Genomic DNA, 16,659 nt, shown 5'->3' on the forward strand with positions numbered 1-16,659 from the left:
AATTAGTAGAATCGCCATTTGCTAGGACAGATGTTTATAAACACAGAAGAGATATTAGCGACAAAAAATGTCAAAATTAATGAAAGAAGGGACGACCTATTCTTTTAATACCAAGAATGTCCCACATGCACACCAACACATGCACGCAAATACACTGAAGTCTTAGCTCTTGAGGATATTGAACCTTTCCGATTATTTTAGTTGTAACCAACGTTATACTGTCAAAGGAGATGGAGCTAAAAATAGTGAGAGTTGAAGGCGGTGAATCAATGCTCATCAATTATTAGGACATCAGATTTTTCACTTGACTCGTCTTGAGCTCGATTGATTTCCTCTGCACTGGTTCTGATAAGAGCGGCTGTCTAAAGCTCAGTGCAGTCCCTGGCGGGCTTCAATCAAGACAAACAGTAAACACTACCAAAGCCTCATTGCGAGGCACTTTCAGGTTTCAGATGTGAATAAAAAGCACTACAGATCTCCATCTCAATTATCTGCTTTGTAGATTTCTCCCCACCTTAAGACACAAACCTAAATTAGAGCTGAAAACCGGCTGTGAACATCTATTTTTGCCACTGCTGTGATTTGGATTACATTTTCAAAAGCCAAATAACAATATCAATCGTTTCCCACTGAGCAAGCAGAGAGAAAGGGCAAAACCCAGCCAGACATCTTGAGCGCTTGCAATAAGGAGGAATCCTACAGGGAATCGCTTGACATTTAGCACACAAAGAAACCTACCCACACCTCAAAGAAGTGAACGCTCAAGTGAAAACGTTCTTTGCGGACAAACCGTGCCACAGTAAGAGCCCCGAGCTCTGTGCCTCGGAATTCCAAACCATCAGAAATTGAAAGAAAACCAAATGGACGCTTTGCACAGCTCCTCGTGTTGTGAGGTGGAGTCAGACACAGGGAGCGCATTGTGCGCTCTGTTTGTTTCTCTTGACCATATGCTGTACAGCCAACATGGTGTTGGGAGAAGTGAAACATCTGACCTTTGACAGCTATTTATCCATCCTAAGGAGTCAGCTGACAGGTAACATCTGGTTACAGTATGAATTGGACACGGCAAATACATCTTCGCTATTCTGCACCCCCTTCCCCCTGATGCTGAGTCACAGTCACTAGCCCAAGAAGCTGTTTTAATATTGTAGCAACCACACAACACACAAATTGAACTGCAGATGCCCTGCCACTGCCACAGAAAAATACCTAACTGATCTAAATATATAAAACACTACACCACTGAAGCAGGCAGTGTGGGTACTGAAATCTACCATGATGTGCGTTAAGGGGTGGTGAAATACTTGCTGCCAGTGGTATTATCGTGTTGAAACACAAGCATGCACTGTAGCATTAAAACTGACATAATACAGCACAAATTTGTAGTTTCAAATCTTCATGTTTTTGTCAACACTTCCAACATTGTCTAATTTGATGGTCCTGTAAAAAGACACTCATCTGCCCTCACCAAACCTTCTAGAAACGCTCAACTCCCACAGGGGAACTAGGCTGAACACCAGGCAAGTCCCACAATACAATGAAACTGGATAGGTTCATGATTTCCAATGGCGGCGCAGTCCTCAACAGGATCAATACAGGGCAGGCTCCACAGTGACATCAGACTAAATGAAAGCCGCATTTGGGAAACAGTTATTTGCTATAATTTTGACTTCAAATGGGGAAAAAATACAACCTTCCCATCACCCACCAATGCAAAAAATGTATTTGAGAATAAGATTTCTTTGCTCCTGAACAATCATCTGTCTACCACAAAAGAAGAAGAAACCCATCGCAGCTAGAGGCACAATTTCTAATTAAGCTAGGTCTTAGGACCGAAAGGCAAAGTAGGACCCATCAGTGAATTCCAGCTCAATGAATGAAGAGGTCAGTGTATGAACTGCCCCAGGATACAAAGAAAATTGATTCGGTTCAGTCTATCTTCGTACTAGAAACCAAATTTAAACTGGTAAAAAAAAGTGTGCCAGAGCAGCTGTTACACCATGTAATGTGATTATAATGCAGTTATTTTTCAACAGTAATTCTTTTCTTAATCATAACCTTCCTCATTAAGTCTTAGTTCACAACGACATAATGTGTGGAAAGGTATTCATGTACAGCTCTAATCAGACTAGTCTTTTAAAAAGGACTGTGTTAAGAGCATGCCTAATAGCATTATTGCCTCAAAATTGTTTTGTGTACAAAATTGCAACCCAGACACTAAACCCAAACACCATGGTTTCAGCAGCTTTGGAAATTCACTGCCTCCCTGCAACTCCACATCTTCTCTGTCAGTGCCCTGAAGAATAGCAGTACTGTGCCTCTCCTGTCCACTGAGACATCCCTTAATAAAACATGCTGTACTTATAACGCTATTTATATCATATTAAAAAGACAAAAGCAGACGAATGACAGCATATGATTTGTAAGCTCCTTGATCTCTATTATGTCATCAAAACTGATTTACTGTATCTTCATTAAGCTTGAAAAATGGCAAATATCACAACTGGATCAACAATCCTCCTTTCTTGAGCAAAGCCTAACATTGTTCTGAAGTGTGATGAACTCCCTATTACCATAGTAGATTGTGTGTGCAAGCTCTACTGTATGTACAATCTACCATACTCTTCACTGCATCAGGGAGGAACTACAGGGTTCAGCTGCTCAGCAAAAAATAGTTTTACTGGAACAACACAATGGCATTACAAGCTGATACAGCTATCATAACGCTTTGAGTCAGAACTGAAAGGAAGTGGTAGAAAATGCTCAAGATTCTTGAAAGCAGTACTCAATATTTTGGTTCATTCAAAAACCTTTCACCTCTGCAGTATCCTTCCTAATTACAGCATCAACAATTAAATTCGTCTATTTATTTTATTCTTTGAAACACTGTATGTTGGATTTAACGCGATATTTGCCCAAGTTCTACAGTGATCGCTCGAAGCCCCTCTAAAAACGACGATGCAAAACGCTTTCTAAAACTGGTGCAATTATCGTCCTGGAGGATCAGTTTATCATGGCATTGCTGGGTGACAGCATCCTGTCTAGACAAAAGGAAAAATAAATCTTAAGCAAAGCGCATGGAACCTTTAAGAGAAAAGCTTATTGTGTGGCTTATTCCTCGCGCCAAGTCTGTTTATCTACCAGTTTTACCCTGCAGACAATACACTGCAACAAAATAATGAACAGACTACAACCTTTTTTAAGTGCCTCCTTTGATGTCTATTTATAGTGTGGACAGAAGTCGTAGCTCAGTCAGGCTCTGCACTTGGAAATGGAAGACGTCTTTGTAGATTCCCATCCCTTTTGAACGATAGCTCAATCAAAGCAAACCCCAGTTAAATTCGGTGCAGTTGCGGGAGAGAAAATAGATGAGTAAGCGATTCAACTGATGCGTTCAACACAGAAGAGATCTATTAGCTATTCCTGGACTCTTTCCATAAATATACAGGCACATAAATGAGGGGCCACTCATTAGTTTTGTTTAATCCACTTAAGATGCGAGGGGAATGCAGAGGACAGCTTAACTGAAGAGAGGATCTCTCCCAGCTGTTCACAGAGGTTGGGTGCATACCAGCCAGCTGCGTTAGTCTCTGCTACACCCCACGGCACAAGAGCTCAGAGAGTGGCATTAAGCCGGCCAGCTAATTACATCCAAAGGATGAGATTATACAAGAAAAGTGGATTGCGCTGTTAACGTAATTAAAATTAATATCCTATCTGATTTAAGTCTGATTAAAAAGTGGGAGAAAGCTTCCATCGACTTGAAAAAATAGGGCAAAGAAACGCCCCTGTGCACTAAAGCACATTGATGAGCATTTCTGAAATGGGGAAGTCCTTGATCTTAATGTCAAAAGAATTTGAAACTGAAAGGTACTATGGTTCGCCTTTATTTAAAAATACTCAGCCGAAGACAAGAATGACGGAAAATGCTCTATGGTTTTAGTGGCAGTTAAAAAAAGGGAAATGGGGATTAAGGGAATCACAGCCTCGCATTTTTTGCCTTTGGATTTAAGGAAGACGGAGGGGACGCAGCTGCATGATAGATAGATTGGCAGAAAAAAAAAACATTCACCAACTCTGAGTAAAGGTCACAGGTCACTTCACACCATTTTCCTGAGTCTGCCACAGGACTAACAGGCAATTTCAACAGCATTTAGATTGCTTTTGATTCCAAGACACCAGCCGGCATTCAACACTGTTTATATCAGCCTCCACCCCGCCTCCGATTAAAAAAAAAAATAAATGAAAACACCCCCCAAAAAACAATCTGTTTCAGGCCGCCAAGCAATTCATCAGGAATGAACGCTACTGAGTATTCATGAAAAAAACAAATAGCTTTGAGAGGGAACCACTCAGTCTCCGACCATACCTCACACCTCAAACCTCACAGCTACCGTGTAACAATTTAATCATTTCAATCGGAAGGGAACACTTTTGCCTGCAAAGGCCTAACTGAAAATGAAAATGATATTTGCCAAGAACGGCTCATTTAAAATACCACACTGCTGTGGTTATCCTGAAACATACCATCGAACCAGCCTGGAGTGTTGGCTCTACCGGTGATGTAATGCAGAATTACTTTTCACAGTCACCACAAGAGTCCTGCATGGACAGTTTCCAGATTCTAAAGCAAAGTGTTACGCTGGGCCAGAGAGAATATTTACTGTTGACTTTATGCAGCTCAGTAGATAACATACCAATTATAGAGTAACAAATGCTAAAAGAAGGACGATACTGAAAAAGCTGAAGAACTTTCAAAGAACCTCTGACTCCCACAGGTTGCATTCTTTAATGTTGTGAAAAACGGTGCCATGTCTCCCGTATGCACAGAGAGAACCATCTCACAACACAGATTCAAATTCAGCTACCGGGCCGAGAACCTGGTCGAAGTTCAGGTGCCTGATTCAAGTTCAGGTTCAGTGTGCATATAAGCTAACATTCTAGATCTTGTCAGTGCAATTGGGTTCCAAACATTCACTGATACTGGCTCACTGAGGATCCACTCATCCAGGTGGGGCTGCACATTGGTGGTGGTGGAGGGGAGTCCCCATTGCCTGTAAAGCGCTTTGAGTGGAGTGTCCAGAAAAGCGCTATATAAATGTAAGCAATTACTATTATTATTATACTCATGGGTGGCATTTACTTAGCTTTAATTCACACACTCATTTCCATTATTACTATTTTGTATATTATATTACTGCTATAGCCCATAGATAATGAATATTCATTATAGACCATATCGACCAAAACAACCTGTAATGCTCCCCCCCCCCCGGGTTCCTCCTCGAGCGGCGGTCGTTACAGTACTCTCTCCCCGCGCTTTTCCTCGAGCGACGGTCGTTTCCGCACTCTCTCCCCGCGCTCTTCCTCGAGCGACTGTCGTTTCCGCACTCTCTCCCCGCGCTCTTCCTCGAGCGACGGTCGTTTCCGCACTCTCTCCCCGCGCTCTTCCTCGAGCGACGGTCGTTACAGCGCTCTCTCCCCGCGCTCTTCCTTGAATGGCGGTCGTTTTAGCGCTCTCTCCCCGCGCTCTTCCTTGAATGGCGGTCGTTTTAGCGCTCTCTCCCCGCGCTCTTCCTCGAGCGGCGGTCGTTTCAGCGCTCTCTCCCCGCGCTCTTCCTCGAGCGGTGGTCGTTTCAGCGCTCTCTCCCCGCGCTCTTCCTCGAGCGGCGGTCGTTACAGCTCTCTCCCCACACTCTTCCTCGAACGGCAGTCGTTACAGCACTCTCTCCCCGCGCTCTTCCTCGAACGGCAGTCGTTTCAGCGCTCTCTCCCCGCACTCTTCCTCGAGCGGCGGTCGCTGCTGCACCCTCTCCCCGCGCTCTTCCTCGAGCAGCAGTCCTTACAGTACTCTCTCCCTGCCCTCTTCCTCGAGCGGCGGTCGTTTCCACACTCTCTCCCTGCGCTCTTCCTCGAGCGGCAGTCGTTTCACCACCCTCTCCCCGTGCTCTTCCTCGAGCGGCGGTCGTTTCCACACTCTCTCCCTGCGCTCTTCCTCGAGCGGCAGTCGTTTCACCACCCTCTCCCCGTGCTCTTCCTCGAGCGGCGGTCGTTTCACCACCCTCTCCCCGTGCTCTTCCTCGAGCGGCGGTCGTTTTAGAGTGCTTTCCCTATGCTCTTCCTCCAGCGGTGGTCTTTTCGGTATGCCCACTCTGCGCTCTTTCTCGAGTGGCATTCGTTTTGGGGAGCTCTCCCTGCGCTCCCTAGTTGCACAATTTGCTGTTCTGCAGCATGAGCCAGTCTCACCAGCTTACTTTTTCCATTCCTCCGAGTCTCACAGAAACATTCTTGAACTGAGGCAGTTTTCCAAGCATTTTTCTGCCATTTACGCATAGCTCAGCATGTTTGCTAGCTGTCAGGAGGACTGCTCATGCGAGACATGAGATTTGGTATTTTGATAATCTCCCATCTCATTATTCAGTGTTTTCACTGGGTGAGAATCGGTCATCTTTCTGTGCTTCATGTGAACCATGGAACCAAACTGCAACAATAACTCAAGGTCCCTCGAGTTCAACTCTTTAGAAGATGACCTATCTTTGAGGCATGTCCCCTAAGGTCTTTTGTTCTGCCAAGTAAGGTAATTTGATGTTTTCAGAGATGCAACATTTAACAGTATTCAGAACATAACACACTGTATGTTGATTTTTAACAAACAAGGAGAATGCATCAAATTATCCAATGTTGGCACACAAATTCACAAAAAGACTCTCCAGATGATGAAGATCTGCACCAAAACACAAAAACTGTGACATCCTCCAAAAAGAGAAAACAGGAAAATTATCCCTGGTCATTTAATGCGAGTCTGGCGAGAGTCTGGCGTCACGTGTGTTTTAAGGTTTTTTACTCCTCCCCCATGATGAACTTTTGCCCAGAAACAACCTCTTTAAATTGTACCAAAGGCAGAAAGGTGTACATTAAAAAAAGTAGTGTAAGTAAACTATGAAAGCTTTGACTGTTAGCAGAAGCGAACTCTTATCGTCTAGAGCAGTGATCGGCAACATACAGAACAGATTTTAATAGGCTCATGCAATGAACCACTAAACCATGAAGAATTACATTAAAAATATTTAAAACTATGCTCAATTGTTCTGTAATTCTCTACAACATGCTACCCAATGCTCTTTGGCGTAGAAAAAAAACTTAACTTGGTTTATTTAGTGCATTATTTAAGCAGGGCTACTCTATTGGTTTCACAATAAAGTTCATAATTGGTGCAATAGATCATATTTTTCACATTTAAGTGTAAAGTCTTACATTATGAAAAAAAAATGTTCGTTTATCTTTCCGAGAAATAAATATCAATTTGTTCAACATAAAGACCGCGCTGTTGTTTTGAGAGCATCATTTGCCACACATCAAATGTCTAATGACATTTTCAGACAAAACACGACAAAAAACTTCCAAGGATGAGGCAGACAAGGCTTAACTGTTTGCTAGATCGGTGGAGAGAACCATAAATCAAATGGCTGAATGTTCACAAATAACAGACATTGGCATTAAAAGATGTAAAAGAATTTAGTGTTGTTCTTGATGAGTGCGTAGATATGAACGATGTTCCGCGATTAGCGATTCTTGTGACCGAGATGGAATTCAGACAGAGCTTGTTTGTCTTAAACACATACACATATAGCGAAGACATTTTCCAATCATTCTGAAAATATACTTTCTGTGATGATGCCCTTGCTATGGTCGGAAATCAGAAGGAATTTGTAAAGATCACTATGGGTCAAAAATGTTTTAATATTAAATTTTAATTGATCAAAATGTAAGTAGGGCTATTACTGACATGAAAAGCATTGATGGCACACAAATCCATTAAAACAAGTGCATGAGCTAAGTCTTGGCACTCCCTTTCTGAAAGGCTGCAGACCTGTAGTCTAGAGCATTTTTCTTTCAAAACTTAAGATCATCTGCTTAATCAAAGTGGTCAGTGAGCTTGTCAACTTAACTCTGAACAATTCAGTGTTGACAAACAAGATCCAACTACTTTTATCGGCATTAGAATGGCTATTTGGGATGTTTCGTCTCACTATCAACCCTGCCAGCATTAACAACACAATTTCATTGTGTAGGAAAAAATGTTACTGTGATAACTGCAGGATTATAGTGCTGTAATTCAATCTGGAAGGAAGATTTCATTTCTCGCAAGCTTTCTTCACACCGGGAATATCATTTAATCAAAATTGGTTTTCAAAGTCATTTTTAATTTGCTGAAGTGACACAGTCCAGTGCATCACTACTCTGCACCATAAGGTGATACCTTGATGACTTGGCTAGTAGTATTTAAGTCACTGACAGTGCCTCAAGCAAAAAAAAAAACTACAGGAGTAAATTACATTTACATATTCTAAAAAATAAATGCAAAATCTGAGACGGTATAACGTACTCATAATTACACGATTTACAATGAATATGCAATGTGCAGGACTCACTGACACACATCACCAGATATTCAATTAGTAACACAGCTTTATTGATGACTAAAGCCTAACACTAAACAGAGCACAGCAGCAGAATTTCACAGAAAAACCCAACTGGAGGATTCCTTCGAGACAAAGGTGAAAGTCTGTAGCACAGGTGTGGCGTTTTCTCAAGAAAAATGTTGGTTTTATAATGGCTCCGTATCACAATACCAGGATCAAAGAGAAAGCAATGAAGCAGCCAAAAACTGCCCTGAATATAAGCCCACGAAAACTAAACAGCTGTTTTAAGGAAAACACTATCCCCTTATTTTTAAATGTAAATGCTAGCCATGTGATTGAGCAAAAACCTGTAGTTTTCTTGTTTTTATTTATTATATACACACGTGCGTGAATAGCTTCTTCTTTTCATGATGCACCAGATAAATGTTTTTGTGATCAGTGTCATTGCTGTGTTCCATTTCAACCATCTTTCCGATTAAGCCAAGAAGTGTCTCTCAATATGTAAATTTGTAGTTCAAATTTCCACCTAATTCCCCAGCCAACGCTACCCAACGCCAACGTGGATCCAAAGGGGTGGAGTGGTGGCTCTGTGGCTCAGGATCTGCCCCTTTGGCTGGAAGGTTGCTGGTTCAAATCCCGCAACTGGCAGAGGAATCCTACTCTGTTGGGCCCCTGAGCAAGGCCCTTCACCCCAGCTGCGTCAGGGCCGCCGTATAAATGGCTGACCCTGCGCTCTGGTACAAAGCTTCTCTCTCCTTGTCTGTGTGCCTGTGTGTCTCATGGAGAGCACGCTGGGGAATGTGAAAAGACACATTCTTAATGCAAGAAATTGAATAAGTGATCTTATAACCAACAGGAGGGAAATCCTTCATGCACCAAACTTCCATGTCATCTGAAAACAGATCCGACACCCACCTTGTGCTTTTGGTTTGAGATACAAAAAAGCTCTGTGATGGCCGAACACTCTTTATCAATCATTTAAAGAAGGAGAGTTCTTCAAGGTTAGAAAAACATTATCATTATCACATCATGAGTGTGACAACAGTCACGCAAGTAACATGTTTTCTATTTAAAGCTGTTGTAACAACATCATAAGACTAATGCAATAAAAATGAATGAGCAGTTAAAGTTATTTTAAACAATAACCTCTAACAGCAACCTGTAAAAACCCACAGATCTCTAGTGTACTGTAAAAACACAGACTCAGGATAGAATTCAGAGACTTCTTATCCTGCACGTTAACTATCTGACTGCTGCTATATTTATAGGATTGAATTTTCAATCAATATTGTCGTGCTGTGTACTGGCACTATAACAGGCCTGGTATTTCCATTATCCTACTCAGGATTAGAGGAACCAAGAATTCTGTTCTTCTGCAACAAACACTCTGGATGTAAAATATGTAGCTATATTTGACTATACTTACATATGTATGTGCCATAAAAAATTATTTTGTATATTTGTGCAATGCTTTTTATTTTTACCATACATACAGATACTATATGTTCTAGTCAAAATCTTTTTTTAGCAACTAAACAAACTTTAAAAAATGAAACAACCTAAGTATCTAAGTTAATTTGTTTTGTTTTAAATGGTAGGATTATAATCAAATGTCCATGCTTCTGAAAAACAATCTTAAAATGAACAGAATAATGCCTTGATTTAACTGTGCCACTAAACAAAATTCTAAAGTTAGGCTTTCAATGAACAGTGTTTTGCTTTAAATGTTATACTGCATGTCATAATAACAAAAAAGGTTTGCTTTCACAACTAAATTTGTTCCTTCAAATCTTTTTAAAAGTGCACCCTTCAAATCTCAAGATCTATACAACAACAGGTTATCAAATGTCTCACAATATCAAATGCACATGTACAAACCAAGATCAAATTTTATTCTTTGCCCTGTGTATTCAGTTTTGTAATACTCTCGCACATTTGTCTAATACACTGGTGCAACGGCACAATGTTCTTATAAGAGGCTATGTTCACCATGATATGTAACTCCCAACAAAAGTGATGCAAGTCATGACAAGCAGCACAACGGTGCGATTTCGCATGTTTTTAATTTTACTCTATGTGCAGGGATGTAAATAAACTGCCAAAAATGATCTCATAATTCCGAAAATCCAAATAGCTTCAGCTAAATCAGGAGTTGATCTATTATTGGTTGATTAAATGTAACAGGTGCACTCAAGATATATTCCCTGCTCTTCCTCTCTAATTTAAGAATATCTACTGCAAAGTCATATTGACCACATGCAGCCAGATGATAATAATAATCCTTGCATCACCTTCTCAGCTAATGAAGCTGTTCAGTGGATTCTCCTGAGTTACTGGTCTTCAGGCAGACAGGCCTGGATGGGTGAACACATAGCAGGAGATGGACCTGCACTGACATATGAGGTGATGAAGGAGGACTTAATGCCCTTACCTTAAGGTAACCTCTGTGAATCTCCACTGAAGCCTGGCAAACCAGTACAACCATAAGTCATTTTCGCTCCAGCAATATTCATTTAGATTTTCAGCATTATCATCGATGCTGTTAGGCCCGTCTCATGACCTATTAACCTTAAAACTACTACAGGCTAAGGCTTTTGAAAATTGCTACACTACAAAGCATTTCCACTAAAATATCAGATCCCAAATGTCACTTGATCCATGCACTATTAATAACTATTTTCTGTGCTATAGCTGTATGATATGTTAATATCATTCATGCATTAGCAGTGATCGCATTATCCCTAGAGTGTCACACTAATCCCGAGCTCACTGTACCAGACACCTCAAGTCATTTTCAGAGCAGGGCTTCATCTGAGTGCTCCAATCTCGGTAGCCTTAGCAATCAATCCGAAAATCCTTAATCAGCGAACCCAACTGAGCCAAAGATTTAAAAGTTAACTTTCCTGAAGAGCAGGGACAACACCTTCTCAATCGTTTTCAATACTTTTATCTTCATGAGAAAAATTGCAATATAAAAATACCCTTAAAATCTAAGTTGTTTTACCCAGATTTGAACCTGTGATCAGTCCCGTGCTTATAAAAAATTAATTTACTGTTTACTGCTGTCACAAACAACATAGGGTGGATTAAGACACTTGAAAAGTAAATACGTTAAATGAACAACCCGAAGACGGCGTGTTTTCTTTCTTCTCTTTTCAGCGTGGAATAAACCTATTACTTGTTCCTCTACAATAAATGAATGCTGATTTAATACACAGCTTCCTTTTGTACTAATGCAACTGGAGTGTCAGGGGGCAGTGACCCCTGACTTAATTGAATAAACAGATTTGGTGCTACATGTAGGATTCTAACCACTGTAAAAATAAACAGGAAACTCTTACCACATGAAACAGGAAGCAGTGCCTGCCCACAAAGCCTCAGTTAGAAAACGCCACAGTGAGCCTCAACTTTAGAAGGTTCGTTGTTTTGGGAGTTTTTAACTCGCGCTTCAAGAAAAACAAATAAAACAAAAAAGGGATGCTCATGGAGTAAAAGGGCTGCCAAAGCCAGAGACACAGCTGAGTCACGACGAGGGAAGACTCTACATGCACAGAGGCTCCCCAACAGCTCTCACACAGAGTGGACCACAGCAACTGTTTTCCATCCTACCGCCTGGTAAACGGTACCGAAGCATTCGGTCCAAGTCCAACAGACTATGGAACAGCTTCTACCTCCAGGCAATAAGACTGCTAAGTAGCCAACCTGCAGCTCCTTTAGCAAATCACCTGGAATGGCTACATGGACACACAGGTTTCACTGTATTCAGCATAACTGCCCTACTATATCGCATACACCATGGGCACATTGCAGCTCTATTCATCTGGAGTTTTCTTCAATTTCTTTTACGTAACCTTAACTTTGTGATTCTTGCTTTTTGTGAGCTCGCAGAAAAGGCATTCCCTCGCCAGCGACTACCGCTGCACGCGGCATTGTTGTGCATGTGAGAAATACGCTTTGATTTGATTTCTACAAATGTAGCAACACATGTATCCCAATAGTAAGCGAAGATCTCCATGGAAGAGCACAGTAATCAAACTGAAGATGTGCATAATTCAAAAATGACTCTTGTTGTACATGTATTGCAATTGAGAACCTATTATTGAATAACTTGGGGCCAACACCACAAACACGTTTTATGGCACCTGGTAAAAATGGATTAGTGGAATTTCAGACCGTTTTTATCTGTATTGTTTTGCTTATGGTCCTATGTCTTGCTTGAATATGAATCTAAACTTCTGCAATGCAAATTCCCCATGAGAACATACAGAAATACATCAGAATAAAGGTATCTAAGCCGCTTAAATTGTTCAGGGTTAGAATCTGGACGCAGATTTAAAAGTAGGAGAATACCAGACCTGCATCTTTGTCCACCCCTCCCCAATACACATACTGTAAGCCCACTCAACCATCACCGACAGCAAGACCCTGGTTTCATCAGCGGCGTCAGTCGAGTGGTGAGCTGAGCTATCAGCAGCTCGTTTACGACGCTGGATGAAGGAAGGAAACTGGGCCACTGACACAGCAAACGCCAATAACCATCAGCGCCAAAACCTCGAGTTTGGGGGAAAAACCCAACAACAAACACATCTAAAATAGACACAAATTCATGAAACCTACAGCCTTCAATATCCATGACCTATCTATGAAATGATCCAAGATAGATACTTGATTGCTTTTACCTTACCCCTAGTATAATAAGAATTGGTCATCTATATAATAGGTTACATGGGATTGATGTGAAATAACACTCCTAACCATGTCCTGAATATGACCAGTCCTGATAGTGTTTAATAACTATGGTTAAGTCATCATCCATCCACTTTCTCACTTTTTCCTTCAGCTCAGAGCTGGAGCCTATCCTGGCAAGCAACGGGCAGACACACAGTTCACATGGGGGCAACATTTTCCCAGAAGCCAATTAACCCGCCAGTATGTTTCTGGGTATTGGGGTGAGAGTCAGGGCTCCTGGGGCAAACCTGAGAAAACACACAGAGCTCATGCAGATCGCACCCCAGGTCTGGAATCGAACCCAAGGCCGCAGCGCTGTGAGGAAGCCATGCCAACCAATGCGCCACTGTGCCACCCACTTTAATCAGAATATTACGTAATAATCAAATTAACAGAAACGCGGTGCGCTGAATGAACCAACGCAACACCCAACATCACCTGCAATTTGCCAACCAGACATTTAAATTCTGAAGCATACAACACATTTTTACAAGTGTAGGCCTACTGCTGATATGTGAGGTTTCTTGTCAGGCACTGTTACAGGGAAATATCATGAGAGCCTCCTTTCATGTATATTACTATTCTACGTTCACCTCTCACCGAGAGCCCCGGATATAGTTGTTCTCAAGCTTGTGATGTGGCAACAGTAAGCAGACACTGTAGTGTAGCCATCAACTCTACAAAGCAGCAAGAAATAACAATTTTGGAAATTTCTCTAATACGGCAATCTTCATTTCTTGTCCATCAGAAGGACAAAAAACCTTTTTTGTGTGCGTTTTGCATCTACTTTAATAAAATCTCCCCTATTTAGGGAATCCTTTTATTCATTTTTTGGTCCATCAGCATCCTCTCTAGTTATGTATATGTAGTTTCATCTCTCTTTACAGTCCCCTGCCTGACTCACAGAGTCATTAGCGGCTGTGTGACCTCCAATGCTATAAAATTATTTGAAGGACAACAGTCGCTTTTATAGAGTATAGCACTGCAGTCACACTACTCTGGGTTTCTAATGAGCTTTGAAAAGACTCCAGAGCTGTTAAAAACATGTCAGTATGTACCAAAATTTAAAGCGCCGTGCAATGTCCAAACAGCACACCCTGCTGGAGCAAACAGAAACAATACAAAGATAGCCAAAACCCTTCTCCTTTGCCGAGATGTAACATAAGATCACTTTATTAGTTATATACAATTTCTTGCATCAGGAATTCATCTTTTCGCATACCCCAGCTTGCTCTCCATGAGACACACAGACAGGGAGAGAAGCTGGGGGTCAGAGCGCAGGGTCAGCCATTGTACAGCATCCCTGGAGCAGTTGGGGCCTTGCTCAGGGGCCCAAAGGAGTAGAATTCCTCTGCCGGCCGCGGGATTTGAACCGGCAACCTCCCAACCACAGGCACAGATCCTGAGCCACAGTGCCACCGCTCCGCCCCATATCCCAAATGCAAGACCAGAGGGATGATACTTCAAATATATGTATTTAATAATAAATAATTCAATATCTTAAAATCCAGGATTAAAATCACTTTTAAATTTAAAAAAACATGGTAGAGGAAAAGTCGAAGGCACAGAAATAAAATAAAAGACACATTTCTGTGAAAAGGCAGATTCCCTACTGCACTGCATTAATTAAACATCCACTTGCTGAGGTGGGCTCCCTCCATCAGTGAACACAGTTATATATTTATATATCGAGAGTAAACTGATCAGTGCGTGCTATGAAATCCACTGTTTATGGTACCTCAATTGCTAAATTATTAAGTAGATTTCGGTAGGATTTATTTTTGTCTGCTATATCGGCTCTTGCATTGTGCCTGTTCAGACACACACTAAAAGAACCCCTAGCCCATCCATTAGTCTTGTTGTAAGAGGAGCTTGTCTAAGCGACAGCAGAGAAATACGCAAGACATAAAATATTTAAATGACGGTGCCTTTCCGTCTGTGAAGATAATATCAAACTTGGTCATCTTCCCGCTAATTGCGAAGCTGAACATGAAGCAAGACGCAGCCCAAAAGCAAAGGCTTTCTGGGTATGTGGATGGGTGCCTTCTTCATGGAATTATAACATCTTTGTTTTGAAGCAAAGTGAGGATTCTGTCCTTCGCCAAAGTTATTACTACAGCAATAAGACAAACGGTTTTGCTTACAGAAATGAGATTTTTTTTTTTTGCTCGAATAGATGAATACCTCCAAATGTGCGTTTTTCCGTAAAAGAACAGGACACTTTTTTGGATACTTTTAAAAGAGCAGGCAAAAGGCCTTCCACCGATGGAAAAAAGCAGGCATTTTGCTTAATTTTCCATCTTTGTCAGTACACATTTACAGAAACAAAACTCAAACCCAAATGTCATATAAAGAGATACAAATCTAACAGAAACATATGCCTGCAAAATTTCTTATTCGAATTATACCGCAGAAATTGTGTGCAAATGTGTTTGCATTTTACAACACTGATCAAGAAAGATAATTTACTTGTTCTCCTCAACAATAGTTTTTTTTACTTCTACCCATCATCTTACCCCAGATCTGAACTGGGCTGACCCTCCTCAGTCACGCCAGTGCAACACTGCGATGTGTGTAGCTTTGTTCAGCAATATAATGGTGCACAGCAAACATTACACAACCCCCATGGGAATGTGTTCACATGTCTGAATATCCTATCTTCCCCACTTTGAATTAACTGGCTTTCCTTTAAAAAAAAAATCAGACAAATCGTAAAAATACCACAATCGTTATCAAGAGTTGGTTATCTGATCTCCATTAAAATTTTTTTCGCTGTGTAAACCCAGTCTTGTCCATGTTACGCCTCAGTGCCTTCACTGCTGTAAATCAGAAAAATTCCCCCCAATAATGCATCTCGGACCGACCAAAACCCACTGCCCTACAGAACCGATGACAGCCTCAGCAAACATTCGACTGCAAATCTATCTTTCGAGATACCATTCCGTTAAAACTGGAAAACAAAAAGGTCTGGGTTTGTTACAAATTTGCCCTCATCGACCATGACGATACACACATGCTTTATTTTTTAATTAAAAAACACTGCGAAGTAATGATCAATTCCTCTTGCAATTGCACAAAACTGACACAAATCAGCCTCAAGCCAAGAGATCCACAAACCCAAAGGGACTCCCTGTTACAACACACATCTTTAGCGCAGATGCTAAGTGATGTCTTCTCTCCGCACAGTAAGGAATAATCAGATCAAAAGCTTGGTGGAAACCCTTTTCTGTCAGAAGGTTTCAATATTGTCACTCAAGGGGTGATTTAGTACTTTAACTGGGAACCAGCTGTTTCAACAATACTAGAAAACATGGCAATTAAAACCCAGATATTCTCACAAATGCAGAGGAGTGTCTCCATGAAAACCTAACCTCACGTTTGCAAAACTTAGCCCCGTTAATACATTGGGACCTTTATTTTTTAAATCCTTTATTATTAGGTTCACTTCTTTATTTCTCCAGGTAAAATCTAATGAGACCGAATTCTCCTTTGCAAACGAGCACTGCGT

The 16,659-nt window shown here is 41.3% G+C and overlaps 1 protein-coding gene across 5 annotated transcripts in view; it reads right to left on the minus strand.

Annotated features, from left to right (window-relative positions):
* LOC102682607 (rab GTPase-activating protein 1) overlaps positions 1-16,659 on the minus strand; it is a 141,834-nt gene that overhangs the window by 66,044 nt on the left and 59,131 nt on the right. The window lies entirely within an intron of this gene.

The sequence above is a fragment of the Lepisosteus oculatus genome, chromosome 24 (assembly GCF_040954835.1).
Source record: "Lepisosteus oculatus isolate fLepOcu1 chromosome 24, fLepOcu1.hap2, whole genome shotgun sequence".
In the NCBI taxonomy this organism is placed as follows: Eukaryota; Metazoa; Chordata; class Actinopteri; order Semionotiformes; family Lepisosteidae; genus Lepisosteus; species Lepisosteus oculatus.